We start from the raw sequence: 14,268 nt of genomic DNA on the forward strand, positions 1-14,268 counted from the left end.
GATTTTGTGGGCGAACTGACCTCTCGATTATGTCCCCAAATAACGAACAACTGTGGGCTGGTGACAGGGCACATCGTCATCGATAACAATTCCATAGTTGGTTGGGAATATGGAGTCAGTGAATGGCTGGAGATGGTCTCCAAGTAGCCGAAAATAACCATTTGCAGCCAATGATCGGTTCAGTTGGACGAGGGGACGCAGTCCATTGCATGTACACACAGCCGACACCATTATGGAGCCATCACCAGCTTGCACAGGGCCTTGATCAACGCTAGGACGGGCCGCGGTGGGTATCTGCCTTGTCACGGTCCTCCGTCGGGCATGAGTGTGTGTGTGTGTGTGTGTGTGTGTGTGTGTGTGTGTGTGTGTGTGTGTGTGTGTATGTGTTTGTGTGTTGTCCTTAGCATAATTTAGTTTAAGTTAGATTAATTAGTGTGTAAGTTTAGGGTTCCGATGACCTCAGCAGTTTGGCCCCAGGAGACCTTACCGCAAATTTCCAAACTTCCAAAGCTAAGACTCATCTGAACACACCCTGGCTTTACAGTCGCCGAGGGTCCAACTGCATGGTCACGACCGCGGGATTCGCGCTGCAGACGATGTCGTGCTGTTAGCAGAGGCAATCGCGTCGGTCGTCTGCTGCCGTAGCTTTTCTGTTACGTTGCAAACCTTAAAAACATTGCCCCACCACGAAAAGTATAACGTTTCTCATTGGATAGACAAAATTTTTGTAGGCGGAGCTTAAGGTTAACATTGAGACCCTGATTGGTCAGATGAAAACACAGCTAGATAGTTTTTTTAAACCAACTTCGCTAAATTGTAGTAAGGAGAAGTTAGGAGAAGAGTTAGTTCCGGGACGGCGAGGTGAGCGGAGCTGCGCCGGCCGCCGCCCCTGACGAACACCAACAAGGTAATGAACGCACGCGATGCCGCACAACAGCGCATAAAGCTTCACTCAGAACTGCAGAAGTCTCATCTGTTACATCCCCGTTATGCGTAATACTAGTGTCGATCGTCAATTAAAGCTCATGGTGTTCACATTTGACACTTAAAGTAAAAATCTGAAATGCGATGATTTTACTGTTATATAATTATTGAGAAGCCACATCAGCCACTGTAATTTACGACAAGTTAGATAAGTAACTGAAGATAATTGAATGTCACTGTAGACCATTTTGATAGTTTTCTCTTTTGTGAAACGTAATTTAAACCTAGATTATAGATGTGATATGGCATAGGTCATCCTTCGATCCATTGTAGAACTTGGAAACCCATTCAGGGAATATTTGTACTCATTTTTGGTGACCGCAGTTGGTTTTTACCATCCTGTATAAAACACTTCCTTTCATCAATAGTACTATTTATAAACTATGTTTTGTGAGTAGAATAAAATTTCCAATGGTAAACGTAACGTTATTTTACCAGCTAACTAAAAATGGGAAAGCCCTGAACCCCTTCCACTAAATTTAGTTAGTATTAAGATTCTTTTACTGGGAGTGCAGTGGAGCTGACGCTGAAATCATCGCTAGTCTCACTGAACTCTTCAGAATTGTACATGCTATGTGTGGTCTGGCGTCACCTTACCAGCAACAGGTCCCAAGTTCAAACTAGTCAATTCCCTAAGAAACACACTCAGAGCGTCGTTGCGCAAAAGTTGTAGGGAGACACGATATAGAACAAACAGACACCAACCAGAATGTTAGAAAATGGCGACCCTGCCAGGATGGTAAAATACCATGATTGAAGGTCGACCACATGCCTAACTACGTCAGAAAAATATCTGCTGAAAAATTTTCGTAGAAAAAAATTTTGTCTTAACGTTATACATAGCTGAAAACAGTAGCTGCAGCGATAGTTAGTAAGAAAGTATTCAATAAATAGTGAGACATTGTAACAGAGACAATAGCATAATTATGTTATGAATTTTAATATTGTTAGAATTAAGTTTTCTCTCTAATGCAAGCGCACAGGTGGCGAATACATCGTTGACAAGTTGGTTCTGACCCAACAAGTAAGTTTATGGTTTGTCAAGTCGTGTGTGCAAAAATTTTATGAAATGCGTGAGATCGTATCAGCGCATGTTGACGCGAAGTAGGGCTCGTGAATTGCTTTTAAAACAGAAAATATGGGATTCTGAAAGATTGGCAATGGCAGATCGAGACCTTGACCGAATTGAGGTAGAGAACCAGCATGAAAATGGACAGAGAATAGAGGACAGTACATCAGACGATGCAGTATCGCGAGAAATAGGACATATAACGCACCATAACGAGGATAATGTACGCCAAGGCACAGAAAACCTAGGTCAGCATACGACAGAGGAGCAGGAAGGTAGAGAGACAGTCGATGAGGATTCTAACTTGCGTCTTGAATACGTAGAACCCATAGTACAAGTAATCAGAGCTCCCTCACCACAGAGTACAAGGAATGCGAGCTGTGTGACACACAGCACAGTTCAATGCAATCGGTTGCAAACCAACAACTGGGCGAAAACACAGAGCGTAGGACGTCGGAAGAAAACGCAATAGGACCCACCAATCTGGCAGACTTATTACAATTAATGACAGAAACCATGACAAGACAAAATAAAGAAATTGCGAACCAAATTAAGATTCAGAATGCAGAAATGACGAAACATGATGCAGAAACCACGAGACAAATGCGTGCGATTAAAGAACAAAACAAAAAAATTCAGTTACATCTAAGTCATATTGAAGACGAGGCAAAAGAATCTCGAGAAGTGATAGGAAACTTAATAACAGGTTACAATCAATTGAGAACAGACATTGACAAGGTACGAAAAGACGTACAAACATTGCGTAATGACACTCAGGACGAGATCAAAACATTTCGTAACAACGCCCAGGAAGAAGTCAAGAAACTAGAGAAACTGATAAACGAAATTACTAGACAAGCAGCAGGTACAGCGCGTGATGTTGAAAACAGTGTGTTACACAAACGTATCACAAAAGCAGCGCAGAAAAGATACGATAACCGCATAGTCAAAATAGAAGCGCAAACGAAGCGACAATTTTAGGAATTGCGAACAGAGTTGTTGCAAACCATTGAATAACGTAGTGAACAGGATCGAACAAGCACAGAGTCTGCAACCACATCCGTATCTGTAACAGCCCCGGAAAACAAGCAATTACCGAAGATATTACGCATTTGCGATTCCAATCACAGACGGAAAGTAACATACGTGAAATCAGCCTGCACAGCAACAAACACGTTTCGAAATTCTTGATGAATAAACGTCATCACAAACACATGCGGAACCACAAATGTATGTTTCAAGACAGTTTGGATCGTGCAATGAATCGTCAAGGTTAGCCAGACAAGATACCCAACCAATACGTGACAATGGAAAGCCAGGTCGCGAAGAGTACAGTGCAATGCATTCAGCTACACGTTCACAACCGATGGAAGAAAATTATTGCATACCACTCCAAAGATGCTACGCAAGGGTAGGCGAAAGTTACCGTGGACAATATCCAATGGATCTACCACAACAGGGGAGAACGACGGGAGGAATGAACATAAACAAAAGTGGCGAAGAATCGCGAATTTCATATGGAACTATGACGAAGTACGACAACGACAGTTTCCTCAGTCAGAAAATTTCAACATTTTCGAGAAGGAAACTCATTACATCCAACGAACTTTTATTGATCAATTCCGAGTAGGATTACCAGAACACTGGACGCTAGCACACAAATTAGACTTTATATGTGCACACATGTCAGGAACAGTCGCAGAAACCATGCAGAATGTTGCAGCGACATGCCGATCGTACGAAGATTTCAGAGAGAAGTTTTTCTCACGATATTGGTCCAGCAAAGCACAGAACAGAGTGAAGTACGAATTATTACAGAACCCATATTTTGAAAATTCAGGAGAGAAGAGGCCTGTGAAATTTTTCGAATTGATGGCAAAGAAAAATCAATGCTTAGATGTACCATACAGTGACGGAGAGTTGATTAAATTATGCGCGATGAAGCAACCATTGAAATACCAGCAATCATTAGTAGGTCCCGGAGGCAATGACGTCGAAGCATTTAAAGGTATTCTAAGGGAACTAGAGTTCATGTTTTCGTAAGATGACGCAAGAAAAAGACGAAGCGCACGTGAAAACGAAAGCAAAAAGCAGTGGAATCTACAAGACACAGTACGAAGAAACAATAATTACGAACCACGTGATAACTTCGCACCAAGAAACGACAACAGATTTGAACAAAGAACCGGTTATGGATTTAGAAGAGAATATGGCCATAACTATAATTCACCCAGGAACGGCAACAACTATTACAGAGGGAATAACGACAACTGGAACGGGTACTGGAGAACCAATAGACCGACAAATTATCAACAAAGAAACCACTATCAACAAGCTGAACAAGAAAAGCGAATACAGATAGAAGAGATGGAGGTAAGACCACCAAACCCCGATAAACGTTCGAACTGACAGCTAAGTGCCCATGCCAAAGAGAATGACGCAGCGATCCAGGACAATTGCAGCACCTTGAACAGAGAAGTAAAAATCGTATCACGAGAAGAGAAGAAGGAAGAAACAAATCCGCAGGGACCAGATGAAAATGAAGACAAGAAAATCACAATATCGTGTTGGGACGAAATTAATTGGGAGAATACTGACGAGGAAGATGAATTACCAGAGTCATGCACAACGAATGTAGGAGGAAAGGACGAAGTAATGGGTATTGCAGAGCCATTTGAGATGGAAACCAGGGAAAGCGAATTCAATGAGGATAATGCGCAGTCGACAGAAGTTGAAAATAAGTTACGAGTGGGCACACAACCCAACGTATATAATGAAGGAATTTATGAAGCGATAATTAGAGCATTTAGATGCGATTATGTGGAAGTAGCGATGAAGAAGGAGAAGATAGACGAGGATGAGGAAAAAGTAGAAGAAAGCGTAAATGAAGGAAGAAATAGAGAAGTGTAAATAAAAGAGAGAGAAGTAGCAGTCGAAGCTTATCCTACAGAAAGTTCGAATTCACAAGGGAAATTCCTAAGAAGACCCATGTATGACTCAGTGGAGGATTCGTTGATGCAAGAAGAAGAAGAACAGAACCAACCCTTTTAAATTCAACCAATTGTTATGGCCATGGTAAAGCATATCCCAGTCAGTATTATAATCGATAGCGGAAGTGAAGTGCCTGCGATCCCAGAAAATTTATTCATGCAGTGTAATGCCAATGAGGAATTGCCAGTTCTGAAAACACGTAAGATTAAAGTAAGAGGTCCTATTACTAACAATGCTGCGGAAATTACGAGACAAACAAGGTTAACTCTTTCGTGCGAAGGTCAAAAGATCGAAGCCAACTTTGTGATTATACCTAAACTAACTGTAGATTTGATTATAGGTGCAGATTTTTTAAATGCGAGACAAGCGATAATAGATATGGGGAAAGGTAACGTAACATTCCGGAATGTCACACTTCTCTTTGAGCAAAAGCTAAAATTAGAAGAAATACCAATTACAAACAAACAATTAAGAATGACACGAGGTAAAGAGGATGAAGAATTAGAATGGTATGCACAAAAGAAGGAATCGCCCCAACTCATGTTAGACGTCCATAAAGAAATCGACGAAAAATAGCAAGAAGTTCAAGGTGTTTCGGAACACAGTAAAAGAGGATTAGAGGGTCTTTTACGAGATAAAGCTGAGGTATTTTTACCTAAGACTGGCACTCTTAAACACTTTCAGTACAAGTTTGAAGATTAATTTTATTACTGGTAAATAATCAGCTCAATATTTCAAGATTATGTTGCAGATAAGATCGTCAGGTGAAGAAGAATGAAGAGAGAGGAAGGTGGGAAAAAGAAAGTAGCTCCAAAAAAAAACAAAAACAAAAATAACACCAATAGTACCATAGATTAAGGTGAAGGGATAAAGCATAGATAGTCCAGCAGCATGAAATACTGAAATGCTATACACCATGACACTACACAAAAATAAAAAACGAATTTGAGGATGTTTGTAGAAGTTAAGACTCAAAATATCTTAGAATTGTAACATGGAAAGAGCGCCGAAATTTGTAAAGCTTTTAAGAAGGCGTAAAGCAATGTAGGTACTACTCATATGTTATACGATTATAAGCAAAACTTTTTGTAAGAACCATTGTAAAAACTGCAACAAGGAAGAGATGCAATGACCCACAAGTTGCAACACGAGAAGTATCAAGAAATAAAAGGACGCAATTAGCAAGACACGATTCCTACAAGGCAGAAGCGTCGAGAGAAGGGAAAGGACAGCGAGATCAACAGAGAGCCCTTGTAGAGTGGGCAGTAAATCAGCCCACTAGGCGGAACCCTGCAGAGACACGACAGGACACCGAACGCCAGAGGGTAAATTCCACACTACTGCTGTTAAACAGCACGCTGATGCACGAAACTGAAGAAAACTTCCACAAAGTAAAAATGACATGCCCAAACTGTAACTAGGAGGAGAACATCAGAGTGACTAGTAATCAATAAATATTTCCATATCCTGCCCAGAGAAGAACCAAGAAGCAAGTAAGAAGCAGAGAAAAAGCAAGAAGAACAGAAGTCGAAGATTCGAAAGATTGAGACGAAGAAAGAAGATGGGTGAAGAACAGATGACATACCTTCCCAAATCCCTATCCTATTGTAAACTAGTCGTCTGCGAAGTATTACAACGAAAAACGACCGCTTTCAGCTACACATAACGATGACTTTCACGCATGCAAAGCCAGGAAACCACGAGATTCTGCACTCACAGCTCCATTCCATTATGGGACCTCCCCAACAGCAACACACACTTGCAAAGTCAACAAGGAACGACGAACAAAGCTGTACATCAAATACTTGCCCACATCCATCTTGCTCAAGCCCATTACCTTCGTGCAAAAACATTCGCCAACCTCATGCTTAAACATTCATAGGATTGTGTGAATGTGTGAAATCAAATTATGTGATGTAGGAATTGTGCAAAAGAAACGCGTGAAAAACTAAATAAGTTAAGCACACCAGACAGCTAATAAACCACAAAATAACAGTAATTGACTATGGACTTAAGTAAAAAATAGACTATCGATAAAAATAAGTCACTAATTCTGAAACGGACAGTATATAAGGAACAAAAGTAAGGCATAACAAACATTAAAGCAATATGCCACTTATTTTCGCCTTACAAAAATAAAAGAATAACTACATTTTACTTATTTTCTCCTTATAAAAACAAAGAATAAAAACCTATCTTGTTGGATGTTTTCGCATTTTTTTAAACATTTGTACCATTTTTTAGGATAATATCTCAATACTTGTGTATGTATATTTCTTTATCAAAGCAATTCTTGGAAATAATTCTTATTTGTTAGTGTAACAATGTTGAAATGAGTGTCTGGAAACAATAACATTTTACTTGTACATGATATTTAAAAAATGTGGTAGGAACAGATTTTACTTATTTACTACATTTATAAAAAACAATATTTCTAAGAAAATCGATGTGAAAAACTCCTCACTTCCGATAACAAACTTCTTCAAACACAAACTTCACATATAAATAAAGAAAGAAAATAATTAAAAATTAATAATAGCATAAAAATATTCTCTTGTCATTTTTAATTATGATATGAAAGAATACAAAAATATAAATTAGTAATACAAACAAGCATAGAACAGAATAACGTGGCTGAACACTACGCAACAAAATTTAGGAAAATTAGAAAATTGTTGACTGGCTTGGACAACGATTCAATCATTGCCTAAATTCAGTGCAAAAATTAAGTTCAAAGGGTTGTGGTGTGTAAGGTGTCAGGCAAATCCAACACCTCCCATGAAAACCCTGACATGATAAGCAAATCCAGTAGTGTGTCACATAGCTCCGAATAAATCGCGACATTAAATTAACCAAAGTAATACGAGTAACGAGTGAGCAAATGGAATACCACAGACTAACACAAGAATGCCTAAATGCATGTCATACCTTCCCACCGTGAGACAGACGCAGTTCCGAGGGGAGAAACGAGAACAGAAGCTGAGAGCAGAACCGTGTTAAGCTAGAAGGCCCTACGATAAGGGATGGACTGAACACCCAGGTCGCCAGCTAACCACTAGGACAACGCCAGCTGCAAGTTTTAGCGTGAAACTTTTTTGCATCTCTGTTACATCAAGGACCATCCCCCAGCCCATGTTAAAAGCTAGAGTCCTCCAGAAAAACAGTATAGATCTTACGATAACACAAAATGGGCCACACCACGAGCAAGTTTTAGTGTGAGACTTTTTCGCGTCTCTGTTACGTCAAGGACCACCCCCCAGCCCATTTTAAAAGCTAGAGTCCTCCAGAAGAACAGTATAGATCTTACGATAACCACACCAGCTGCAAGTTTTAGAGTGAGACTTTTTCGCGTCTCTGTTACGTTGCAAACCTTAAAAACATTGCCCCACCACGAAAAGTATAACGTTTCTCATTGGATAGACAAAATTTTTGTAGGCGGAGCTTAAGGTTAACATTGAGACCCTGATTGGTCAGATGAAAACACAGCTAGATAGTTTTTTTAAACCAACTTCGCTAAATTGTAGTAAGGAGAAGTTAGGAGAAGAGTTAGTTCCGGGACGGCGAGGTGAGCGGAGCTGCGCCGGCCGCCGCCCCTGACGAACACCAACAAGGTAATGAACGCACGCGATGCCGCACAACAGCGCATAAAGCTTCACTCAGAACTGCAGAAGTCTCATCTGTTACATCCCCGTTATGCGTAATACTAGTGTCGATCGTCAATTAAAGCTCATGGTGTTCACATTTGACACTTAAAGTAAAAATCTGAAATGCGATGATTTTACTGTTATATAATTATTGAGAAGCCACATCAGCCACTGTAATTTACGACAAGTTAGATAAGTAACTGAAGATAATTGAATGTCACTGTAGACCATTTTGATAGTTTTCTCTTTTGTGAAACGTAATTTAAACCTAGATTATAGATGTGATATGGCATAGGTCATCCTTCGATCCATTGTAGAACTTGGAAACCCATTCAGGGAATATTTGTACTCATTTTTGGTGACCGCAGTTGGTTTTTACCATCCTGTATAAAACACTTCCTTTCATCAATAGTACTATTTATAAACTATGTTTTGTGAGTAGAATAAAATTTCCAATGGTAAACGTAACGTTATTTTACCAGCTAACTAAAAATGGGAAAGCCCTGAACCCCTTCCACTAAATTTAGTTAGTATTAAGATTCTTTTACTGGGAGTGCAGTGGAGCTGACGCTGAAATCATCGCTAGTCTCACTGAACTCTTCAGAATTGTACATGCTATGTGTGGTCTGGCGTCACCTTACCAGCAACAGGTCCCAAGTTCAAACTAGTCAATTCCCTAAGAAACACACTCAGAGCGTCGTTGCGCAAAAGTTGTAGGGAGACACGATATAGAACAAACAGACACCAACCAGAATGTTAGAAAATGGCGACCCTGCCAGGATGGTAAAATACCATGATTGAAGGTCGACCACATGCCTAACTACGTCAGAAAAATATCTGCTGAAAAATTTTCGTAGAAAAAAATTTTGTCTTAACGTTATACATAGCTGAAAACAGTAGCTGCAGCGATAGTTAGTAAGAAAGTATTCAATAAATAGTGAGACATTGTAACAGAGACAATAGCATAATTATGTTATGAATTTTAATATTGTTAGAATTAAGTTTTCTCTCTAATGCAAGCGCACAGGTGGCGAATACATCGTTGACAAGTTGGTTCTGACCCAACAAGTAAGTTTATGGTTTGTCAAGTCGTGTGTGCAAAAATTTTATGAAATGCGTGAGATCGTATCAGCGCATGTTGACGCGAAGTAGGGCTCGTGAATTGCTTTTAAAACAGAAAATATGGGATTCTGAAAGATTGGCAATGGCAGATCGAGACCTTGACCGAATTGAGGTAGAGAACCAGCATGAAAATGGACAGAGAATAGAGGACAGTACATCAGACGATGCAGTATCGCGAGAAATAGGACATATAACGCACCATAACGAGGATAATGTACGCCAAGGCACAGAAAACCTAGGTCAGCATACGACAGAGGAGCAGGAAGGTAGAGAGACAGTCGATGAGGATTCTAACTTGCGTCTTGAATACGTAGAACCCATAGTACAAGTAATCAGAGCTCCCTCACCACAGAGTACAAGGAATGCGAGCTGTGTGACACACAGCACAGTTCAATGCAATCGGTTGCAAACCAACAACTGGGCGAAAACACAGAGCGTAGGACGTCGGAAGAAAACGCAATAGGACCCACCAATCTGGCAGACTTATTACAATTAATGACAGAAACCATGACAAGACAAAATAAAGAAATTGCGAACCAAATTAAGATTCAGAATGCAGAAATGACGAAACATGATGCAGAAACCACGAGACAAATGCGTGCGATTAAAGAACAAAACAAAAAAATTCAGTTACATCTAAGTCATATTGAAGACGAGGCAAAAGAATCTCGAGAAGTGATAGGAAACTTAATAACAGGTTACAATCAATTGAGAACAGACATTGACAAGGTACGAAAAGACGTACAAACATTGCGTAATGACACTCAGGACGAGATCAAAACATTTCGTAACAACGCCCAGGAAGAAGTCAAGAAACTAGAGAAACTGATAAACGAAATTACTAGACAAGCAGCAGGTACAGCGCGTGATGTTGAAAACAGTGTGTTACACAAACGTATCACAAAAGCAGCGCAGAAAAGATACGATAACCGCATAGTCAAAATAGAAGCGCAAACGAAGCGACAATTTTAGGAATTGCGAACAGAGTTGTTGCAAACCATTGAATAACGTAGTGAACAGGATCGAACAAGCACAGAGTCTGCAACCACATCCGTATCTGTAACAGCCCCGGAAAACAAGCAATTACCGAAGATATTACGCATTTGCGATTCCAATCACAGACGGAAAGTAACATACGTGAAATCAGCCTGCACAGCAACAAACACGTTTCGAAATTCTTGATGAATAAACGTCATCACAAACACATGCGGAACCACAAATGTATGTTTCAAGACAGTTTGGATCGTGCAATGAATCGTCAAGGTTAGCCAGACAAGATACCCAACCAATACGTGACAATGGAAAGCCAGGTCGCGAAGAGTACAGTGCAATGCATTCAGCTACACGTTCACAACCGATGGAAGAAAATTATTGCATACCACTCCAAAGATGCTACGCAAGGGTAGGCGAAAGTTACCGTGGACAATATCCAATGGATCTACCACAACAGGGGAGAACGACGGGAGGAATGAACATAAACAAAAGTGGCGAAGAATCGCGAATTTCATATGGAACTATGACGAAGTACGACAACGACAGTTTCCTCAGTCAGAAAATTTCAACATTTTCGAGAAGGAAACTCATTACATCCAACGAACTTTTATTGATCAATTCCGAGTAGGATTACCAGAACACTGGACGCTAGCACACAAATTAGACTTTATATGTGCACACATGTCAGGAACAGTCGCAGAAACCATGCAGAATGTTGCAGCGACATGCCGATCGTACGAAGATTTCAGAGAGAAGTTTTTCTCACGATATTGGTCCAGCAAAGCACAGAACAGAGTGAAGTACGAATTATTACAGAACCCATATTTTGAAAATTCAGGAGAGAAGAGGCCTGTGAAATTTTTCGAATTGATGGCAAAGAAAAATCAATGCTTAGATGTACCATACAGTGACGGAGAGTTGATTAAATTATGCGCGATGAAGCAACCATTGAAATACCAGCAATCATTAGTAGGTCCCGGAGGCAATGACGTCGAAGCATTTAAAGGTATTCTAAGGGAACTAGAGTTCATGTTTTCGTAAGATGACGCAAGAAAAAGACGAAGCGCACGTGAAAACGAAAGCAAAAAGCAGTGGAATCTACAAGACACAGTACGAAGAAACAATAATTACGAACCACGTGATAACTTCGCACCAAGAAACGACAACAGATTTGAACAAAGAACCGGTTATGGATTTAGAAGAGAATATGGCCATAACTATAATTCACCCAGGAACGGCAACAACTATTACAGAGGGAATAACGACAACTGGAACGGGTACTGGAGAACCAATAGACCGACAAATTATCAACAAAGAAACCACTATCAACAAGCTGAACAAGAAAAGCGAATACAGATAGAAGAGATGGAGGTAAGACCACCAAACCCCGATAAACGTTCGAACTGACAGCTAAGTGCCCATGCCAAAGAGAATGACGCAGCGATCCAGGACAATTGCAGCACCTTGAACAGAGAAGTAAAAATCGTATCACGAGAAGAGAAGAAGGAAGAAACAAATCCGCAGGGACCAGATGAAAATGAAGACAAGAAAATCACAATATCGTGTTGGGACGAAATTAATTGGGAGAATACTGACGAGGAAGATGAATTACCAGAGTCATGCACAACGAATGTAGGAGGAAAGGACGAAGTAATGGGTATTGCAGAGCCATTTGAGATGGAAACCAGGGAAAGCGAATTCAATGAGGATAATGCGCAGTCGACAGAAGTTGAAAATAAGTTACGAGTGGGCACACAACCCAACGTATATAATGAAGGAATTTATGAAGCGATAATTAGAGCATTTAGATGCGATTATGTGGAAGTAGCGATGAAGAAGGAGAAGATAGACGAGGATGAGGAAAAAGTAGAAGAAAGCGTAAATGAAGGAAGAAATAGAGAAGTGTAAATAAAAGAGAGAGAAGTAGCAGTCGAAGCTTATCCTACAGAAAGTTCGAATTCACAAGGGAAATTCCTAAGAAGACCCATGTATGACTCAGTGGAGGATTCGTTGATGCAAGAAGAAGAAGAACAGAACCAACCCTTTTAAATTCAACCAATTGTTATGGCCATGGTAAAGCATATCCCAGTCAGTATTATAATCGATAGCGGAAGTGAAGTGCCTGCGATCCCAGAAAATTTATTCATGCAGTGTAATGCCAATGAGGAATTGCCAGTTCTGAAAACACGTAAGATTAAAGTAAGAGGTCCTATTACTAACAATGCTGCGGAAATTACGAGACAAACAAGGTTAACTCTTTCGTGCGAAGGTCAAAAGATCGAAGCCAACTTTGTGATTATACCTAAACTAACTGTAGATTTGATTATAGGTGCAGATTTTTTAAATGCGAGACAAGCGATAATAGATATGGGGAAAGGTAACGTAACATTCCGGAATGTCACACTTCTCTTTGAGCAAAAGCTAAAATTAGAAGAAATACCAATTACAAACAAACAATTAAGAATGACACGAGGTAAAGAGGATGAAGAATTAGAATGGTATGCACAAAAGAAGGAATCGCCCCAACTCATGTTAGACGTCCATAAAGAAATCGACGAAAAATAGCAAGAAGTTCAAGGTGTTTCGGAACACAGTAAAAGAGGATTAGAGGGTCTTTTACGAGATAAAGCTGAGGTATTTTTACCTAAGACTGGCACTCTTAAACACTTTCAGTACAAGTTTGAAGATTAATTTTATTACTGGTAAATAATCAGCTCAATATTTCAAGATTATGTTGCAGATAAGATCGTCAGGTGAAGAAGAATGAAGAGAGAGGAAGGTGGGAAAAAGAAAGTAGCTCCAAAAAAAAACAAAAACAAAAATAACACCAATAGTACCATAGATTAAGGTGAAGGGATAAAGCATAGATAGTCCAGCAGCATGAAATACTGAAATGCTATACACCATGACACTACACAAAAATAAAAAACGAATTTGAGGATGTTTGTAGAAGTTAAGACTCAAAATATCTTAGAATTGTAACATGGAAAGAGCGCCGAAATTTGTAAAGCTTTTAAGAAGGCGTAAAGCAATGTAGGTACTACTCATATGTTATACGATTATAAGCAAAACTTTTTGTAAGAACCATTGTAAAAACTGCAACAAGGAAGAGATGCAATGACCCACAAGTTGCAACACGAGAAGTATCAAGAAATAAAAGGACGCAATTAGCAAGACACGATTCCTACAAGGCAGAAGCGTCGAGAGAAGGGAAAGGACAGCGAGATCAACAGAGAGCCCTTGTAGAGTGGGCAGTAAATCAGCCCACTAGGCGGAACCCTGCAGAGACACGACAGGACACCGAACGCCAGAGGGTAAATTCCACACTACTGCTGTTAAACAGCACGCTGATGCACGAAACTGAAGAAAACTTCCACAAAGTAAAAATGACATGCCCAAACTGTAACTAGGAGGAGAACATCAGAGTGACTAGTAATCAATAAATATTTCCATATCCTGCCCAGA

General features: G+C 40.0%; 1 protein-coding gene across 1 annotated transcript in view; it reads left to right on the forward strand.

Moving 5' to 3' along the window:
* The window catches only part of LOC126281758 (phorbol ester/diacylglycerol-binding protein unc-13-like), a gene marked incomplete at its 3' end in the record, with an annotated part of 634,664 nt that overhangs the window by 19,409 nt on the left and 600,987 nt on the right, over window positions 1–14,268 (forward strand). The gene's annotated exons all lie outside the window — the stretch shown is intronic.

This window comes from Schistocerca gregaria, chromosome 7, assembly GCF_023897955.1.
Source record: "Schistocerca gregaria isolate iqSchGreg1 chromosome 7, iqSchGreg1.2, whole genome shotgun sequence".
Taxonomy (NCBI): Eukaryota; Metazoa; Arthropoda; class Insecta; order Orthoptera; family Acrididae; genus Schistocerca; species Schistocerca gregaria.